Here is a 21,225-nt window from a genome sequence, read left to right as displayed (position 1 = left end):
TATATGGAAGTATTATAAGCACAACTGTTGTGTTTATAAATGCCTTCTTGACAGTGCATCACTCCAAACACCAGTTCATAAAATACAATTTTAGTCCCATTAATATGAAATATGTCACTTGTTCCATTAGATCAGCTAAGGTGATGATTAGGTTAGTCTCTATGCAGAGATACCTTAAAAAGAGGATTTTATAGCATAAATCATAAGAATTTCTTCTGATCTTGTTTCTTTGTTATCTGATCCTGATAAACCATTTAGTTTTCAGAGTGATTCAGTCACAATAATCTATTCTGACTCTTCAATCAACCCTCCTACTGTACACAAAATTAAATTACTTCCTAATTTTGGAAAAAAAGAAAAAAAGAAAAGAAAAAAAGGTCTTCCTGAATTTGTCATTAGTTTTTGCAAAATACATCTACACCCCCTAGGGCCCTTTTTATCTCCACTGCTACTACTAAATTATCTGTCTATCTGATTTTACCGTTCGTGCTGCCAATTTTAGATTTTAAAAGCAACCTCTTAATTCTTAAAGATTACAAAATACAATTACTTAATCATAGCCCTTCAGATGTATTTGTCCTCTGCCTTCTTCCTTTTAAAATCTAGAAGTGAAATTGACTGCTATTAATAAAATATAATGCCTCTGAAAGAGTACCTTAGTCACAGTTTCTTTATCATTACCACATATTTTCAGAAGACCTTTGAAAATTTTGTGAACCAAGTATTTAGAAAATACTGGCAATGCTTGTGTTCAAAATCAGATCTTTTTAGTTTACAGTAACACAGAAAAGAGTATTTGACACAGTCCATCCTGATCCAGAATAAAAACAGAGTCAACCATCAGATTCTTTACCCTTTAGCGCAGATTCTCTGCTGACAATTAGCAAACATGACAATTATTTTTCTTTTAGGAGTCATGCCAAGAAAACAATGGTTTTTAACAACTACAAAGTACATAGAAAACGTCTTTCGTTCCTGTAAAACATCATTTTGATAGAGACACTAGTCTTTGTTAACTGGCTCATAGTGATTCCTTCAAACAGTGTTGGCTTTAAGCATCAGTTTTTTTTTCAAATGGCTTGACTGTTTCAAACCCTGTCATTCACTATATATTAGAGTCTGGACTTAATACTGTTCATTTCCTCTTAAATGGAAAAAAAAAATAAATTAAAACCCACCAATCTTTCACAATCTTTAGCTAGTCTCAACAGGCAGAAAAAATAAGCAAAAAAATGTAGCTTTGAGTATCTCACTTCTTATAATTGTTTTAAAGACACTAAAATCACCTAATATCTAAAGCAAAGAGGCAATGATATTTCTAGTTTGGAAATGAAAAGTGTTTAACAAAGCTTAAATATGGAATATACAAATTTCTTCATCAACCTGTAATAATCTTCATAAATTGTACTAAGTTCAGTTTTAATTTCCATCATCCCTTCTATGGATCATCCATATGTACATTAACTTACAGTACCAAAAGTGGCAATTTATATCATCAATAGCCTCTGCTCTGTGGAGGGTCACACAATACATAATTATTAGTAAATGATGCTTTTACAACATATGGAAAAATAAGAACAGTTTTATAGTTATTATTTTTATCTTTTTAATCTTTGTTAAACATGACAGGAAAGAAAAAGGGTAAAAGAACAAAATGATATTAACCTTTTCCAGAAAGCAAGGATCAAGTCATGATAATTCTGTTGTTATAATCCATCAAAATTATATCCTATGATTGTCACATCTATCTTTTGAAGTACATATGTACATTTTGTTGAATTAGACAAATCTAAGGTGGCATGTGTATGTGCATGCTTTTTAAGAGTACAAATTTTAAAAATACTCATTTTCTTAATGTTTGCAATATCAAATGTAATACCTAAACCCGAATAAAATTCCAGGTAAAGAAAAAGTCTAATCTTAATACATCAGAATAATACTGGTAAAAAGAAGTAAAGTTACTATTTGAAACAGTAGCAAATGATGAAGTAATGGAAAAACAGACAAACGAAGCCCAGAAATGCTTGAAGATTAATCCGTGCCTGCCAGAGAGCTAACATGATGTTAACTGCTGTGTTCCAAGGCAGAGGAAAAAAGAAGCTTTTTCATTCTCTTAACTGAAGGGGACTGAACAGATTTTTTTTCAGTTCATTAAATCAGTTTTAACTGAAAAAAAAAAAGACATAAAACAAAAAAAAAAAAAAAAAAAGATTAAGTAAGTAATTTACAGGGAAAGAGACATTTCTATTATATTTTTCCGCCAAATGTATTAAAATGCAAACATTCTTCCAGGAAGAAAAGCAATTTTTACACTCAAAATAAATTACTAGCAACGATCCAAGGGCTCATCAGCCAAGGGCTAGGAAAATAAGACTAAAATTTGAGCTTGGAAAGCATGCAAGTATGAATATATACGAGTTGACTAAAACACAAATCTCCTCTTTTTAAATCAGTGTTACTTAGAACCATATAAGACATGAAAATACGAAAACATGAAATACTTTAGAAAGGAATTCCTAACTCATTTAAGCTGAAATATTACCTAAGAAATTCTTATGATAAGTTTTTCCTCTATGCACTAAATATTTGATGAAGGCTGTTCTCTGATAGACTGATGTGCAATTCAGTTTTATTGCATTTGATTCTAAGAGTAAGAAATTAATATCACACACTACGCAAAAATGGAATAGCAGAAAGTGATTTCACAGAAAAAAATGTCAAACAGTATTTCAGAGACCAAGCATATCACTAAAAACACACATATGTAACGCTAACTTAAATTAGAGCTACAAGACTGCAGACGTTTGTAGACAACTAGAACTCACTCACTCCTTTAATTTTGAATGCATTGACACTGCAGCTCCCCAAAGTGCAACTTATATTCCCAGAATGAGAAAACTCTTAGTGTAATAATTTCTTGCTGTTTGAAAAACCAAGCAAATTTCAAGCAGTAAATAGTACTGATACAGTGCTGCTAAAATTCCAACAATTTATTTCAGGGACAAAACTTTCAATCTGGGTTAGAGAAACCATAGAAACTTACACCAATTGCACGTAAATGAATACCAGACCAAGCAGACTACATTCATGAACAAAATGTTACAGGCATAAAACTCTTCTGTAAACAAGTTTCTTCTGCAAAAGCAACAAAACTGCATGACTGAGAAACTGACAAGTTTACTGATGACTTATAACGTAGGCCTATAATCTCGCTGGCTCCCACATATGCATCTGTACAATTGATTCATGAAGTCAAGGTTGCTGACATTCCTTTTAGGCAAGAGCCTAAAAACAGAAAAAAATACGATCAAGAAGAAAATGAATCACTCAGAAAGTACTGCTCTTTCTTAAGCCACCTGAGCCTTACATTTTTTGACTTGCTTGAGGTTAATGAATTAAACTATGAAACTTCCACCGAAAAGATTCAAAAGATTTTTGAATAATGGTAAAATAATTAACACACACAATGTTTATTTTTGGTCTGTTTCTAAAAACACTGGAAAATCATGTTTGTGACAACTGAAAGGAGCTAATGAGAAAACATGACTAGTATATTTGTTATGTAAGTGGTCCTAGGAGACCTTGTTATAGTTCAAGATGTTCTCCATCCCTGAGTGAAACTAATTAGAGTTGCCATACACTGGTTAAGAGATCACAACTTGAGGAAGTGATTTTCAATCACTGTACAAGTTTTTTTTTTAAACTTCTATAGACAAGAAAAAGAAAGGTAACACTGGAGACATTAACACACTCCCTTGGTATGATTCAAAATGAACATCAGATTGTTTATATGGCTTCTTTGCATTTGATTGGCATAATTTCTCTCTAAGCAGAAAAGTGAACACTTCACTACTTTTCAAAGCATAACCACAACTGGGAACCAAAGAGATCCAGCAAAGAACGAGAACTCTTAAATATGTAACAGAAAAACAGAAATCTTTCACAAAGAAATAGACAGGCTGCTGGCTACCTGGTCTTGGTTTGACATTTTTTTTTATTTATCAACTTATTTACATCATGAACTACAGTTCAAAATGTATGCTTTCTAATACTTTACAAGAGTGAAAGGTGTGATTTAACTTGTCTTTACTTCTTACACTGGCACAAAATTTGTACAGCCATGTGAATGTTTCAATTACACCCAAAATATGTATTTTTAAAGTACTTTGAGAACACTGAGAACTGCATCTATAAGAAACTAATCACAGAGACAACAAAACTGACTAAGACTTTCAATCATAAGAACAAACTGAATTTTAAAAGCACTTTTCATTTGAATCCAATATGCAAAGTGTCACTAGTTACACAAGTTAACAGTAATTATCTCAGGGCAGTCATTAAGTTCTGATTAGCAAACCCGTATGCTTTAGAAAATCAATGTAATTTAAAAATTGATTTACCGAACAGTTTTGCTACTTGGAGCTCAGGAGAACAGATAAGCCTTTTTTTTTTTTTTCCCCACACTGAAACTCATAAACTACAGAGGTAAGGGCAGACAGGTCCCACAGCGTCTGATTGCGCTCTATGCTACTCAGATGCAGGCAAGCTCCAATCAGAATTACACAGATAAATTAATCAGCACTATGCTCCAGCTATTATGCTGTGCTCCAGCTATTATACCCTGTCTTTCACCAATAAATATCTATTTTCAAATATTTATTAGAAGTCTTATCTAAAATTAAATGCCTTTATAATTCCTGTTACCCTGACTGTATGTAAAGCCAGCAAGCAATTAAGCCAAGAAAGCAGAGATTTAGCAAATTATTTAATTCCGCTATCTGGCATTTACATGTAGTAGCATTTCAGGTGGCCTTTAGTTCCTTTCTGACTAGAAGAAACTAGATATCATAATGGACTTAACTGAAATAAACAACTATGAAAAATGATTTTATTCTAAATCCCTCATGAATCTGATATCCCACAGGTAATCACGCAAGGGTCTATAGGAGATAATTAAATGGCATCTTTTTTTTTTTCTGAAAAATATTAAAATATTTTGGAATTCAGATATCAGATGAAAAGACCCAGTTAATACAGAATTTCAAATAGTTTCTTAAATCCATTCTGACATCTTGCCAACTGTTATAAACCAGAACTGAAAACTACAGGTAAGTCAATGCACATTTCTTAGCAAGGTTTGTGTTACAAAAATAATGACTTCCTTTTTCAAACATTTAAATTTTGTCTTTCAGCTAAAAACTGGTAAATACTTGGATTACAGGTACATTATAGCTGGACTACTGTACTGTATTTGTGTAAATGCGTGAAAATGAATTGGTTACATATATACGGCTTTTTCCCCACAGCTACTGCCCTAACAGCAGTGCAAAGGTAACTATCTATTCACAAAGACAAAATCATACAGATTTAGTAAATCTGTACAGAAGCTATAAAAAGTACCAGGTCATGAAAACTGCAGCTTTTATTTCTATGCATATAAGCAAATCCTTGTGAACTCACACAAACTGCTTGATCTTTCACTGTTTCCTTTTTATTTACTTAAGTGCAATTGAAGTGTACCTATGAGATGTGCTGAGATTCAGATGCTGAATGTGTGTCTTGGCCAGATATTTAGTTCAGTGACCAGTAACTGATGATGAACATGGCAGCTCAGAAACAGGCCACCACACTGCTGCAATTTCAGAGGAGCACATATGAGAGGAGACATTCCAGAAAAAGGATGTGTAAATTATTACCATAATTCCTTTGGTACAAATCATATAGAGCCAACAATTGTAGCATTTCTTGCATGGAAAAACAAGCCTTTGAGCAAGGGTGGCCTTACATCTTCATGACCTGTTAAAGGTTACATTTACTTACTTCAAGCCTCAGATGGCCCTAGTCCTTGTGACATCTCATTAAGATACAGCTTATAGAATCAAAATATTCATAATCAGTTTCCTCAAAGAAAGCTTCCAAATTTAACAGTAAATATGACATGGGAACTCCATTTCCCAGAAATGGTCTTTATGCTAGTTTTCAATTCCTAGAATTCTATTCTTAGAATCAGTAGTACTGCTAAGAGTTAAATTTATATGAGATGAGCAAGTTTTACAGGGAGAGCTAATCTCTTTCATTAGACAGCATTAAAAGTAAAATCTTTTACAACATATGAGGAAGATGTCTGGAAAAATTCTCCTATCATAATATCTGATTTTTCTTCTCCATCCTGAATGACATTCAAGTTTGTACAGATTTCTTGCTTCTACAAAATGATGTCAGAGCAGATTGAGAACCAAGATAACAAAATGGGAAAATATATGTAAGTAAATCCAGTTATTGTCATAATTCATCTATATTTGGAAGTGATCTGAGGTCCGATCTCTCCATATTTTACGAATTAAAGCAAGTCGGTAGACCCATTGCATTAATTTAATGCCCTAGATGTTACTAATACTAACGAAAGAAAAAAATCAAGCTCAAAACATTTTTGGACACACACTCTAAAGGAGACATTAAATAATGAAAGCAATAACTGAACTCTAAACTCAGGCTAACTAAGGTCCATTGGGTAAACGTCACAGCAGAGCTTGTGCATGAAATTAGGTCTATTACATGCATTGTGCACTACCAGAAATTTTCCAATGTACAGTTTTTAGCTGAGAAAAAAACTCCATGTCTTCTAAAATCCTAAAAACTGTGACTTGCAATGAAATACTATATACATCTTGATAAAAACGCCAAAGTCCTTAAAAACTTTACTTTAACCTAGAGAGAAGGCACTGAGATTGCAGTGCAATGACTTTTACTGAAAAAAAAAAAAAGAAATAATGCTTGAAGGCAAATTCCAGAACTTCTTCATTAAATGATTATGCATTCCTTTCCACAGAGCTGCGTGGCTAGCATTTCTATTACTGGCACACTGCTTGGAGAAAGTGGAAAAAAAAAAAGCTTGAGTACTTTCTATGTTTAGTATTAAGCAAAATATCCTTCTTTCAGCTCAGGTAAGACACTAGCAGTCACATTTATTTGAAACTTAGAGAACACTATTTCTTTCCACATGTTAAAATCTTAATAGATTGTCAATTCCAAGTATGGATTTTTAGTACCATCTAATAATGTATGATCTTCACGTAATAGTATTCATGGAGTAACTCCTAATGCAATCTTACTGGAAAATGATCTGGTTAGACAGGGCATTTGAGTATGCTGTGCCCTTTTGACTAGTGACAAGACACGGCAAATTTCAGTACTTGGATAATTTCTAACTGAGTAACTGCAAGCACAATGAAACAAAGAAGACAAATGTTTGTATTCCTGATTTAAAGCATCACAACAAATATTTTCAGTTTCACCTGTCTTAGGGTCTCCTGAGTCTTGCTGAAATGGTTCTAATTTTGTTAGGTTACTGAGCATGCTCATATATTTGGTGTATCACTGCACTGTTTGTATTTGTTATATAAGAAATATACTCTAAGTGTTATTTGCATGTATTTGCATCTGCAGACAGCGTCTCATGGACTATCCAAAACATGAAGTTAAAATGTAATGAACTGCCACCTGAAACAAGGTTAAAAAAACAACCTTAAGAACAACTGGAATTCTGTGGATTTGATAAATTTGTCCTCCTAATCTACTTGAGCAGTTAACAAATTATTATCTTCTAGCTACATTTCTCTGTGCGTTCATCTAAATATCCTAAATTTTGTCAAAGTTTAGATGATTTTCCAGCAAGCCTCAGCTAACTTTATACTGAAACAGAAAAGAAAAAGTTATCTAATTCCGTAATATCATCTTTGCTTTGACACTGATCATTAGATTCAGCTACAGTACAAGGAGAAAAAGCTTAAAATGATTTCTTAAATTGATCCAAGTGGACCCACAAGGGTGCAACTGTCAAAATCATTTGAAATTGCACAGTCAATTAAAATATAACATTAGAAAAAGCCAACTGAATTTCTGTGGGTTGTATTTTTGCTTCTCCAGAGAACTCCAACAAGAATTATGTCATGTATTCACAAATCACTATATGTAAATATAACTCCACAGAATGCTTAATAAACCACTATTAACAAAACATTTTTTAAAAATATGAAATTACTTAACTGCAGATGTGTCTTTCCATACTTTCCTCCAATAATATATTTAAATTAGGGCTAATACAAGCCACATTAATTTCATTCACAACTTTAAATATATCTTTTCATTCTAAATATCTTGCATTAAAGTAATAAATGTTGCTAGTGGTTGAAGCCTTCCAAGGAAAGCACAATGTTACTATATTAGTCTTAGCTCCAAACTTTGTCAGTCACTTAAACCAGGTCAAACTGAGTCGGGATTGCCAATATCTGTGTAAGTCATTTCTTTGTAAAAGTAATACAGGCACATTTCTTCACTCACCAGGGAAGATGGGGGAGAAAGCAAAGCAGTTAGTGTATGCACTTGATAGGAACAGTGGGAAGCAGGAAAATATTACATATTTTCCATATGTGCAACTCTGAGAAATCACAGAAGGCAAAAGTTGGCTTTCCACATCCATTTCCAGGCAGCTAAGTAACCCAGACAGCAGAAGCATGCTGATGGTCAGCTGGCGAAAGCAATATGCCCACTATTCACAACATTCTGGCTTATTAAGAAATTAATTCGAAGCAGAAACTGTTTGCCAAAATAATTCTGACATAAACCATGTTCAGAATTTCTGTGGCTGCCACTGCTTTTATTTTACATTATTAGAAAACATGCAAGAAGAAACCTCTTAAATAACAAGCACACAGTGCTTCAAGTGTAAATACAGTTAGAGGATATCATGCTTTCTGTAGCGCACTGTGTACTAAGATATTCATAAGCTAGGCTGATAAACATAATTGGAAAAGATTGCATTCTCACTCTCTTAGTTCTGATTCAATCACTGATGTACGAGGTTCACATGGAAGCCTCAAGTAAATCACAGGTTATTGGCAGAACACATCAAGGAGTCTGTTACTCATTGCTAGACATAGTATAGCAGCATATTACATATTCAGATTATTATATAGATAAACAGCTCCTTGATATTCTTAGAAGCCTACATGTTCCTATAACAAACACAGGTAAACATGAGTTTCTACTTGTCACTAGATCTGTAAGCTCACAGGAGGCCTGAAAACTTGTTTTTGGAGTGAACAACTGTAGTCCCATCAAACAGCAAACGCAAAAAGAACAGGCAATGTCCTCACATTGGTTTGAAAAATGTGCTAATATATTATGCTCGAATTTCAATTTCCAGATGACACTTGCTAAATTCAACATCAAGTACGTAGAGTAAGTCTGGTTTAGAGAGAATGATCCTTTGCTAGAAAGCAAAATTACATTTTTCCATAAATCATGAATGAAAAATATTTTGTCATGGCAAGTAATTTTGAATGCGTAACTCCAAACAGAGTGATGTGGCCAGAAACAGTATGAGGTGTTCAAACTTGCTTGATGTCAAGCTTAACTACCCCTGCCACTTCAAAGTCTGAACAAGATCTTCAAATATTTCCATCAGTAATTAGTGTCACATGTACTTATGAAGATGCATTTAAGTTAATGTTATACTGTTGGGCACACCAGGAATCATACAGGCTCAAGCTATTGCTTGGGACTGTGAACAAAATTTATTAGCATTATTTAACTGATCAAAAATAAGATTTCACTTTTTCTTAAAACCAAACCAAAACCAATCTAAATCAGCTAACAAATCGTGCTAAAAAAGCAGTCGCTTTTCATGTTCATGTAGCCAGTTGTTACATAATGGTACTTATGAATTCTGAAGTCAGGCAATTCCATTAATATGAGGAATCCTAATGCCTTTTTTGATTTAAGTGACTTCAGGCTTAATTCTAGATTTAGAATTAATCCATTACTATGTGGAATCCTAATGCCTTTTTTGATTTAAATGACCTTGAGTTTAATTCTAGACTTAGAAGACAGCGCTCTCATTACTTCCTTCTTGTAACTGTATGAATTCTTGTTTAAGTATGTGGCAACACTTTTTGTTTGGCATCTCTGCTAGTTTTGAGAAAATAAGGACAGTAGCTCTGCTTCTTTCTCTTGTAAAAACAAAGAGGTTTACTAAAACAGTAAGTAGATCTCAAATGTCTTATGCTCACCTGATCTTTCTCTTTTATTGATTTTAATATGATTGCCCCCACTAGTTTGACTTGTGTAGCTACGGCAGAATTAACTGAACTCTAAAACTGGAAGGCCTCAGAAAAGGGTTTTTTTTGTGTGTAATTTTGATGAAGTAAAGTGTGAATACTTCCAAGCTGTCACCGCCCTCTAATGAATAAAACTGAGTAAAATTCACCTACCCTGTGACAGGGGTTAGGACGCTGATGAAACTTAAGCTAGACAAATTAAATAATTCTTCCATGATAAGTGGAACAAGCAGGTGAAGTACTTAAAGACCAAGAAGAGTACAGGTTCCATGTCAAGTAATATCATATCCCTTAATAAGACAGTAAATTTCTATTAGAGACCCAGACTAACAAGAGTCTGTAACTCATGCTCTGTAACTCATGGACAAAGCCATGTTTTTGCAGGTTCCATTGTAACACACGTTTAAACAGGGCGGTGACCAACTGACAGAAAAAGTATTTGTCTCTGTACCTTCTAATAAGCTGTAATTCAGCAATCACTGCTAGATGTATTTTACTCCTGTCCTCTTTAAAATACTTTCTGATGTATTCATTTCTCCTACATACATTTCTTAGATATCTGAATCTTCGAAGCTACAATTCTCTAAAACTTCCAGAACGGCAGATTGTACAGAATGTGACCATTTTCTAATGCACTTTTCTAGATTCCTGATTACAGCTTGTATTTTTATTTAAAAAATATATTACCAATGCATCTTAGCTGACAAAAAATCTCTCCCAATATGTGACACAGCTACATGCTCAAAGATATACTCAAGTTAAGAACCCTGTAAGGAAAAAGAAGGAAAAGATTGCTGAATTATATTTTACTTGAATGACAGATGAGGGCTACCTTGCTTTTTGTTTTAGGTATTTTTGCAAACATTACAGAGTAAATTACTATCAAAGCTAACTTAATACTTCTGAGCTGTATATTTAAAAGGAGTACTACAAAATTTACCATTTAAGAAAGTAATTATCAAACATCAATTTAGAAATGTGAGGATTATGACATAATTTCACCCCTTACAATTACCCTTAAAAAGCACTGCAACCCTGTATGTGTTAAACATATGCATAAAGTTAATGGAAATCACTAGAATGATGTTATTTTTCTCCTAAGGATAAAACCCACTGGTATGAATATAAACTTCATCGTGTCAGGGATGAATAAGGTCACAGTCACATTCTTACTGCTATAAAATCTAAGAGCTACAACTATTTTACAATTTGACAAGAAATGATTTCTGGAGAACTCCTTTTAGTGTTGATCAGAAATAATTCATTTCAAAAGTATACTCCTTCCAGTCACTTTGACTCTGACATTCTATAGAGTTTTATAATTATCGAAGACAGTGTGAATCTTCTATCCATAGATTTCCTTGATTCCAAATCCAGACAATTGGCAAATATCAGTAGATACTGTCTTAAAAAGGGTAGCACCTCTTTTAAAATGAATTTTAATCAATCACATTTTGGATGTAAACAACTGCTACTTATGGTTTTCTATGAAATAGATAAACTGTTGTTACTGTAATATGCTCTTACAATTTTACATCCCGATTCAAGAAGCTGAAGTCTCAGTAATCATACACAAGTGAGAGAGATATCTAAATGGAATCCAGGTACCTCCTTAGCTAAATCTGAACATGAAGAGCACTCTGCCCTTTAATTACATTACCAGTGCTGGAATAAAGGAACAGCTGTAATTCTTGCCAATCAGTTGGCATCAGCATAAGTACCATCAACTGCTGATTCATTAGCCTGAACCATTTTCACTCTCCTTCAATATAAGGAATTATTAAACTGAAGTTTGCTCCTGAACGGAATACTACAGCAATTTAAGAAATCTCAAATCTTGGTTTCTTGTATCTTTCTCTTGCAGGTGTCTATAAACAATGAAATTCTCTCTCAGTCAGTTTGTTTTTGCCAGTGGCAATCTGGTGATTTCTAAAATGTCTCCGTTTGTAAGCATGGCTTTGTCTTTATGAGAAATGCTTGGACACTGGAAAACTTTGCCTTCACTGCCACCCTCTGGGCTCCAAAATAAGACTAAGAACTATGGCACAAGTACTACAGGATGCTTTGACACACAGCATCTTGTACACCCTTATTAACACTAGAAGTATCTGGTTATATAACATCTGTTTCCCCCAGAAAGATCTCTGCCAAAAGAAGTTTAAAACAAAAAACACAATTATTTTAATCCCAAAAATGAAAATGAACCTATGCTACCACATAAAGTTTTTTAACTAATTTCTGACTGCAGACTGGGACACTTCCTGTTGCTAAGAGGCTGTCACTGATATTCCTGCTTCAGTTCAAAGTATCAAAAACTCACAGATGAGCTGAACTACTTCATTTCTACATTTCTATTATAAATACTACATTTTTATTATATCTAGTAATCTGGTTTAAACGACATAGGTCTCATACTAAATGTCTTCTTATAATACTTTTTGTCAAACTGCTCAGAAGCTTAACTTGTGTTTTTTTAAATAAAAAAAAAAAAAAAAAAAGAAGCAGCAGCAGAAGCAACAGTAAATGGGCTCATAAACCCTTGGTCTATTATAGAGGAATAGGTCCTGATGAGTGCAACAACACTGTGTTCATTGCTTCTGTTGTTTTACACGATGCATTCTGTAGCGCGTTTCCTGAGAATGATGAAAACTATTAAATCAGGGGTGGCTGTACTTTCAAATGCCTAGAATAGGCTGGTAGCTACATTGAGAAGTCAGAATGAGAAAACAGTTACTCTGTCTTCACTTTCTTAACAGTCTCCCTCCAGTGTCCACTTTTCAGACTTTTTCAAACATTTTCAGACTTACACTCAACGTTACTCACTATTGTTCTTACCCAGAATAACACGGCTTAACATCTGTGACAAGTTAATGGGTTCAAGTCAGATTTGAGAGTTACGAGGGGTGACAACAGTGACATTTCTCAAATACAATGAAAGAATTTTCAGATTAAGTTTGAAGAATGGGAGGATTTCATTTACTACATGGTTTGAAAAACTTTAACGTGGAAGGTCTGTAGGAAGAAAAGTGATAAGAGAAGAATTTATTCCTACTTTCCCTCAAAGGAAATGCTCGGAAGATAGGTGACGTTCATTGCATTTGCTGCTACTGCAACAAACTAAAAATTAAAGCTTTTGAAAAAATTCTCGAATTGTTGAAGTCAAGAAAAAAGAAAAGGGTTGTGCAAATATCCCTGACCTTTAAAGTCTGTTTTTTTTTCCCCCCGTATTTGTACAAAACACAGGATGAAAAAAAAGGAAGAAAAAGAATATACTCCCTAGGTTAATATATAGCACTCTTCTAAATTTTGTTTATGTCTCACATAAAATAACTCAAATATGACCTCAGTGATTTGTGTAAAACAGCAGAAGTTCAGTCATTCAAATAATTCTTCATAGGCCTCTCTACCCATCAAGATCAAGTAAGACAGAAGTGGCTAATAATCTTTAAAAGCACTCAACTAAGGGTCAAAGTCACACAGAGGTTGTTGTTAAACTGTTCTCAAGGATTCTCAAATATTTCAACAGTGGTTTTTGAAGACAGTAACAGTGATGTAATTAAGAACTTATTATCATACTTGTAAACTTACAGTCAAGAGCCAGCATCTGAAAGAAATAAAATCAGCAGACGAAAAAACGTGATTTGACTTTCTCATTCACAGAAAAGGAAAAGGAGTGGGAGGAAAGGATATAACCCATGAAGAGCTTCCAAAACTGCAGAGGTAAATTACACACTGAGTAAATTAACTCAATGTTGAGGAAAAAAAATTACTAAAGTCATCAGGAAAAAAAAAATGAAAATAGAAGAGCTAGTGAATGTTTTATGTGGGAAATGGAGTTCCCTGGATTGAAAAGCATTTGAAGAAACTCATGTCTAAAAAATCCTTTTGAAAATAGTATTATTAAAAATCAAAGAGAAAATTAGACTGTTTGACATGTGTTGAACTAACAACCCAGAACTGAATAATGTATTGGCTCAATGGCATAAATGTTTACTTAGTGCAGATATTCCCTGCCACTACTTATTATATTCATATACACAGGAGGCTCCAAAAGTAATGCCTCCTATTTCACAGAATCACAGAATTGTAGGGGTTGGAAGGGACCTCCAGAGATCATTGAGTCCAACCCCCCTGCCAAAGCAGGTTCCCTACACCAGGTCACACAGGTAGGCATCCAGGCAGGTCTTGAACATCTCCAGAGAAGGAGACTCCACCACCTTCCTGGGCAGCCTGTTCCAGTGCTCCGTCACCTCACTGTAAAGAAGTTCTTGCACACATTTGTGCGGAACTTCCTGTGCTGCAGTTTCCGGCCGTTTCCCCTTGTCCTGTCTCCACTCACCACTGAAAAGAGTCCGGCCTCGCCATTCTGCCCCCCACACCTTAGATATTTATGGAGCTGGATCAGGTCCCCTCTCAGTCTTCTTTTCTCAAGGCTGAACAGACCCGGTTCACTCAGCCTTTCCTCATAGGAGAGATGCTCCAGGCCCTTCACCATCTTTATGGCCCTCCACTGGACTCTTTCCAAGAGATCCCTGTCTTTTTTGTACTGGGGAGCCCAGAACTGGACGCAGTACTCCAGATGAGGATTTGTTTCCATGGAAACTACAAGAGATACTAAGCACAATAACACTATTCAAGAGAGAAAATTCTCTGATACAAAACACTATTTTTCATCATAGCCAACAGATTAGCTACACATTTTTGCCAGTTATGAACAAGAGCCTGCATGTCATGCTTGTAAAACACCTGCATGGCCATCCAGAACATGGCTTGTTTTTACATCACTTGTTGTTATATTCACCACTACTGAAATGCACCACAAACAACCTCACTGTGCTCAAATACGCTGCTTGGTCTCCAGAACCAAACAGCATGTGTCGATGAATGTCAATGGGTGATAATGAGTAAGGAATTCAATGACACATCTTTGCCTCATAGACATTTTCAAGTCAGACACCACCCTGGCAGACTGCCCCTCTGCTGCTGTCTGTCGCAAGACAACAAAATGTAATAAAATATTCGTGGGAAGGTTCAACCTCCACTATTACACCTTCAACATTTGCCTCTGATGTCACAGGCCAACATAATAAAATAGGAGGCATTATTTCCAGAACAGCCCTCACACTTTCTAAACACAGTAGGCCTTATTAAAAGTTTTGGGCTTCTTCACAAGACTTTCTGCAGGGTAACAAATAGCAGTTCACAATTCTACTTGAGCTCCTTATATTAAGTACAAATATAAATTAAAGTATGAATAACAACGCAAAGCATTTATAAAGTGTAAATAATTCCAAGAAGATGGAAGAAACTTACATTTTTTAGTGTGCCAGATTTACACACTTGACAAAGTAATTGACACAAGTTAGATACCTTGAAAATTAGAAATAACAAAGATGTGTTTTTATCCTGAGTGGAATCTGAAATAGCAGTTCTGATTTTAGGTGCACTTACAAAAATCACTTAAAAAAACAATTAATTAACATAACTATCACTGACCAGTAAACATGAGCAGTAATACTGAGACACACTGTGTCATAAGTATCATGATAGCCTTAATACTTAACTGTCCATATAATTCCGAGCTGAGTATTACCTTTCGTATCTACATCTGTATATATGTGACTACACATGTAAACAGATATGCAGTTTCCTATTTAATCTTATGATAAAATCTAGATAAATGTGTATGGCAATCAATGCAAAATATGTTTTTGAAAATGTAAGTTGCTCTACAGTAATGTGGAATAAGTAGTTCAGTGTGGCAAGGAGCCAAGGAAAGAAATAAAATCGCAAGTGAGATGCAAAAGCAAATTCAGATGAAGAATTTTATAAGACCTTGCCTTCTTTTGACAGGTATCTATGAGTGACGGGCATGCAAAGAAGGATGGACACTTTATATTCAAGCTAGAAACCTAGAAAACTGGAGAAAACATGCATAACAGCATCCTGAGTGAGTTTTTCTTGTGATTCAGTTCCGACGTGATTGTGATTTCCTTTCAGTCCTACAGAAAGATGTCTCTACATTTCCTTGAGTGTTTCATGCTGACATTGATATTTCAAGAAACTGTGGAAGCCATCAGAATTTGTGAAAGCAGCTGAAATACTGAATCTGAAATACCTAGTGAGATATTTCACTTCACATAGTGAAGCATGGGATAGGAGAAAATCAGACCAGCTTTCCAAACTAAGTGGGAAGTTCAGTATAAATGACAGTGGCTCCTACCTTTACCAGATCAAAGGGTTTCAAGCCATGAATCACGGGTTGCCTGCTCCATACAGATAACCCTTATGTGGGAACAACAGCACTCTTACAGTCCTCAGAAACATACAGTGAAAATCAAGGCTCCGGTTGCTTTTTCAATGAACGTCTGTACATTGTGTATCATTCATTCAGACATGTGTCAGAGTCAATACTAGTTTACTACAAAATAAATACAGAAATTATGATTTTGCTTCTACTTATGCTGTTTTTAAAATCACAGCCTCTTAGCATTAGCTCAATTATCCCAGATAGGAAAAATACATACTCTTTGCATTTTCTGCAACAAAAAACATCAATGCAATTCCTTCTAACTGTATTGAAAGGAGATGCGTTAGCTGTCTGGTTATTATAACTAAGATAAAATGTGCTATTTCATGTATAAAAATAGCAATAGTTCTAATACTGGTTATTTGCAGGCTTAACTAAATAGAATGTCTACTGAGAACAGCAATTTATGGCAACAGAATTAAGAAGATAATTCAACATACTCTGTCAAAATGGAAGATACTTTTGAGTCACTTTTCATGAATTCTTAGAATTGTAACAGTACCAATTTCTTAACCAGTACAGTAGCATTTTGCCTGAAGCATTCCTATTTTCAGTGTGTTATGGTAAATTACACAAATATCATGTTTCAAACAGTTTAGAGTATGTGGGGAAAGTGAGGTAGCCAGCTGCAAATTTATTTCTATAACTTCATATTTGCACTGCTGAAGATAGACAATTATACAGTTTTATGACTGTAGATGAAGTATCTAACTAGATATTCCTTGTTTAGTCAGAACACTGCAAGAAAAGCAGAAATGACTTCTGACATTTTTTCAAAAATACGTGGTCACGAATGGTCTCAGAGCATCTCTGAGATGAAGAATTTCAGAGTGTTGGTTGATAAGGAGATCAACATGAGCCATGAATATGTTCTTACAGCCAAGAAGGCTAACAGCATTATGGGCTGCATCAAAAGAGGCATGGACAGAAAGGCAAAGGAGGTGATTGTCCCACTGTGTTCTGCTCTCATGATGCTCCATCAAGAGTACTGCATCCAGCTCAGCAGTCCCCAGCACAAGAAGGATGCAGAACTATTGGAGTGGGACCAGAGATCACAGAGATGATCAGAGGGCTGAAACATCCCTCCTTTGAAGAGAGGCTAAGGGAGACAGGCTTCTTCAGTCCACAGACAAGAAGGCTGCAAGCAGACCTCACTGCAGCCTTTCAATACTTACAGATGATCTACAGGAAAGCTGGGGCATGACACTTTATTAGCGAGTGTAATGATACAAGGAAGAACAGGTTTAAACTAGAAGAGGATAGATTTAAATGAGACATATGGAAGAAATTTTTTTTTATTCAGAGATTAGTGAGGCATTGGATCTGGCTGCCTAGAGACTCTGTGGAGGCTCCATACCTAAAAGTGCTCATTGCCAGGTTGGATTCTCTTTGAATAACCTGGTGCAGCAAGAGGCAGCAGAGGGGTTGGAAACAAATGATATGTAAGGTCTCTACCCAAACCATTTCATAATTTTGTCATAGCTCTTCAACATGAAATCATATTTTCTCTTTATCTTTTTTTTTTCTATATAAATATATTGGTTTTAACCAAATAACTTTTTTTCAACTTCACAAAAAATATGGAATTTACTTTCACTTTGAATCCCAAGTTCAACTGTGTTTTGTCGCTCCTGATGCAAAGACCCTTTGGGATATGATCCAGGGCAGGGAGCACGCTCATATGCATACCTTTACTCTCCATTTTCTTCTCTTATTTAAGTGGCTCATCTAGTCTAACTCCAAATATTTTTTACTTTTAATTACCAGAAAGGGCAACACTGCATCCAGCAAACACACTGAGTTCAGAAAGGTATCAACATTGAAATCAAAGGTACAAAAATCCATATGGTATGAAACAAGATACAGTGTGTATCAGCAGCAGAAGAAAGATCCTAGATTAATACTTCCTTCCTTTAGGGTTGAAGGCCCTTCACTGCGTAACCAAGTTGAATGCTGCTATTTTATTTTTTCAGCTTTTGGCGTATCAACAAATTCAAAACATCCAAAGAACGGTGGCTTTTTATAGATTCTGGTCAACACGGTATTTAGCCTGCTGTTTTTTCCTCAACTAACGCCTGGCAGTTTGTCTTTCCACTAAAATTTCAGGAAGAGGGGGAATATAAATTTGGTTGAAGTAGAAAGATGGTGAAGGGCTGACAAGTCTTCTGGCAAGACATATAAGAAGAATGACACAATTTGACCTCAGGGGCATAATGGATTTAATTTGCTGTTTGTTCAGACTCGTGATAAATGATTAAGAAGTTTCTCTGTCCCAGTGAAAACAGATACACAGCTCACCCAGCTTAATATTCCTATACAAAATATTTATCTGTATTTTAAAAAGTTGGAAGCTGGAAATGAAATAAGTGGCTCTTCCCACAGAGGTACATGAGCACACAACATCACCCTAGGCTGCTAAAGCAACCATTAATACAGCTGACAAATGTCATCAAACGCACAGATGCAATACAAGGAGAAAAACTATTTTCCTCTTTCACGAGCCTTGAACAAGCTGCAGAAAATTCTCAATAGCCTAGACATACCCGACTCAGTCATCCAGCTGGTGTTGAAAGTTTGAAGAATGAAGCCTGTGAAGAGACAAGTAAGAAATCTGGAACAACCCTAAATTACTGCTGCACTATCTAAACCAAAGCAAAGCATTGCACTTAATTATCAGCCATCAAAAACTATGTTATCCTTTTTATAGAAAACACCAAGAACAAAAATGTAAGGGATAGCAATGATGAAATTAATGAACCCAAATGAAATTAATTGTTCCTACCAAACACAGTATATAATGCACCACCTTCAGAGGAGTGGAGAAACAACCAATCCAGTGGTTCCCATCCTTCCATAATTCTTCTAAATGCCAGCTATACACTTAAGTCTTTGGATACAAAAGTGTCCTCAATAGTTTGCACCAAAGTTCTATTTGTATTCTAAAGACCGTAAGTGACAACAATAATTTTGTGCTTTTGAAAAAAGACAGTGCGTGTAATTTTAAAATACTGAATCTCAGATGTGAAATATTTTGAAAAAATAAGTTTAAATAAGCAGGGAAAGCCAACAAGAATGTTATTCATTTTAGTGCTCTGAAACTTGGGTGTCCTGTCCTTGTCAAAAGCCTTCATTTACCTTAGAAACAGCAACACAGAGGAACTTACCACTTACCTGTTACACATTTTCTGCTTTTACTTAGCAAATTACTTAATTTTTCTTACTATTTGAAAGTTGCACTATTTGAAAGCACTCTCCCAAAGCCCTCACTACCAGACACGTTTGATAAAAAAAAACAGTTTTCTTTACAGATTTCATACTTCAGCATACTGTGGGAAAATTATCACAGAAATGCTTAGAGAAAAAAAAAAAAAAAATTAATCATAACTTACCAGTAATCTTTCATTCACTGAGTTACACAGTGATGCTCTTTTGAAAGTACAAGTATTGCTGCAAACGCTATGCACAGAAAGCCCTAGCAGTTGAAATTGAGATGCCACATACTTTAAGATGCCTGAATATAACATCCTGGCTGATTTGAAGCAGCTCCTGAACGGTGCAGTTAGCAGCCACCTGATGTGCAGGAAAGCTTCATCTGTAAGTAAGTTTTTCATCTACCAAACACCAGAAGACCCTTGTATTGAGTTCATATGGCCATGCTGGTTATCATTTTACTAAAAGTCATTCTCTCACTTAGGTTAGTTGGCTTCTCCAGCTGATGAATATCTGCAGCTTGGCTCCAGTGTAAGCAGACACCTATTCCAAAAGTCAGTTCCCAGTACACAGAGGCTACGAGTTGCTGAAACTCACAATTACAAAGCATTGGCTAGTTGGCTAAACCTGGAGAGGGCTTTAGCTGTGGGGCTTGATGATTCAATTCCTTGTACCATCAAGAGAGCAGTTAACCACAAAAGCATTTGTTAAATTAATGCATCTGTGAAAGCTGCTGCAGCTCATTTAATAGTGTGTAAATTTAACTCTTCAAAAATACAGACATTTTGTAACGCTGTATGTGCTTCATAAATTGAAGTAGAAATAATTTTCACCAAGATACATTATGCTTGGTCACATAAAAAAAAACCTCAAGCATACCAGGGCTTTCAGTAATTTCTGTGAAAAGTGGCCATTTCTCATTTATCCTTCAGTCAGGATTGTTGTCATTACCAAATACCTACATAAGAAGCTGAAAAAAACATAATTTCGAAATAGAGCAGCAGTTACTCTCAGTACTCTTGTCTGTGAAAAATGTTACCATAAAAAAAAGGACAAGAAGGAAGAGCAATCAGGTTTAAATGTGACACCTCCACTTTTCTGGTCAAAGGATAGTAGTGCAACTATTTCCTGCCCCAGACAGAGAGAAGATTACAAAGAACCAATTCCGGCAAACAGGCTGTACTTCTTAATACAGAGCTTTACACATTTATCATAAGAAAAATAATTTAATTTACATAATATCTCATTTGAGTTACAAGTCAGTTACAAAATAACTATGAACGATTATTCAGTCCTTATAGAACATGTAATAATGAAGTGTGATCAAACTAGACAAATCTATCAAATAATGCCACTACACAAATTTTTTTAAACCGATAATGAAAGGTTATATAAAAGCTAATAGTGCCACATACGCTAACTCAGACTCAGATGCTATATTTGTACAAGAGACATGAAAATGAAGAACCATTAAATAGCTCAGTTCTACACTCTCAGTAAAGTATATATATATATATACTTTATATATATATAAAGTATATATATATATTTAGAGCCTCGTCTTGCAACACACCATTAGAAATCTCT

At 35.0% G+C, this 21,225-nt stretch overlaps 1 protein-coding gene across 1 annotated transcript in view; it reads right to left on the bottom strand.

The window, feature by feature from the left end:
• Positions 1-21,225, bottom strand: part of FBXL17 (F-box and leucine rich repeat protein 17) — a gene marked incomplete at both ends in the record, with an annotated part of 274,001 nt that overhangs the window by 90,032 nt on the left and 162,744 nt on the right. The window lies entirely within an intron of this gene.

The sequence above is a fragment of the Tetrao urogallus genome (assembly GCF_951394365.1).
Source record: "Tetrao urogallus genome assembly, chromosome: Z".
Classification (NCBI taxonomy): Eukaryota; Metazoa; Chordata; class Aves; order Galliformes; family Phasianidae; genus Tetrao; species Tetrao urogallus.
Note: the sequence above shows the minus strand (reverse complement) of the source record. Positions and strands in the feature narration are given on the sequence as shown.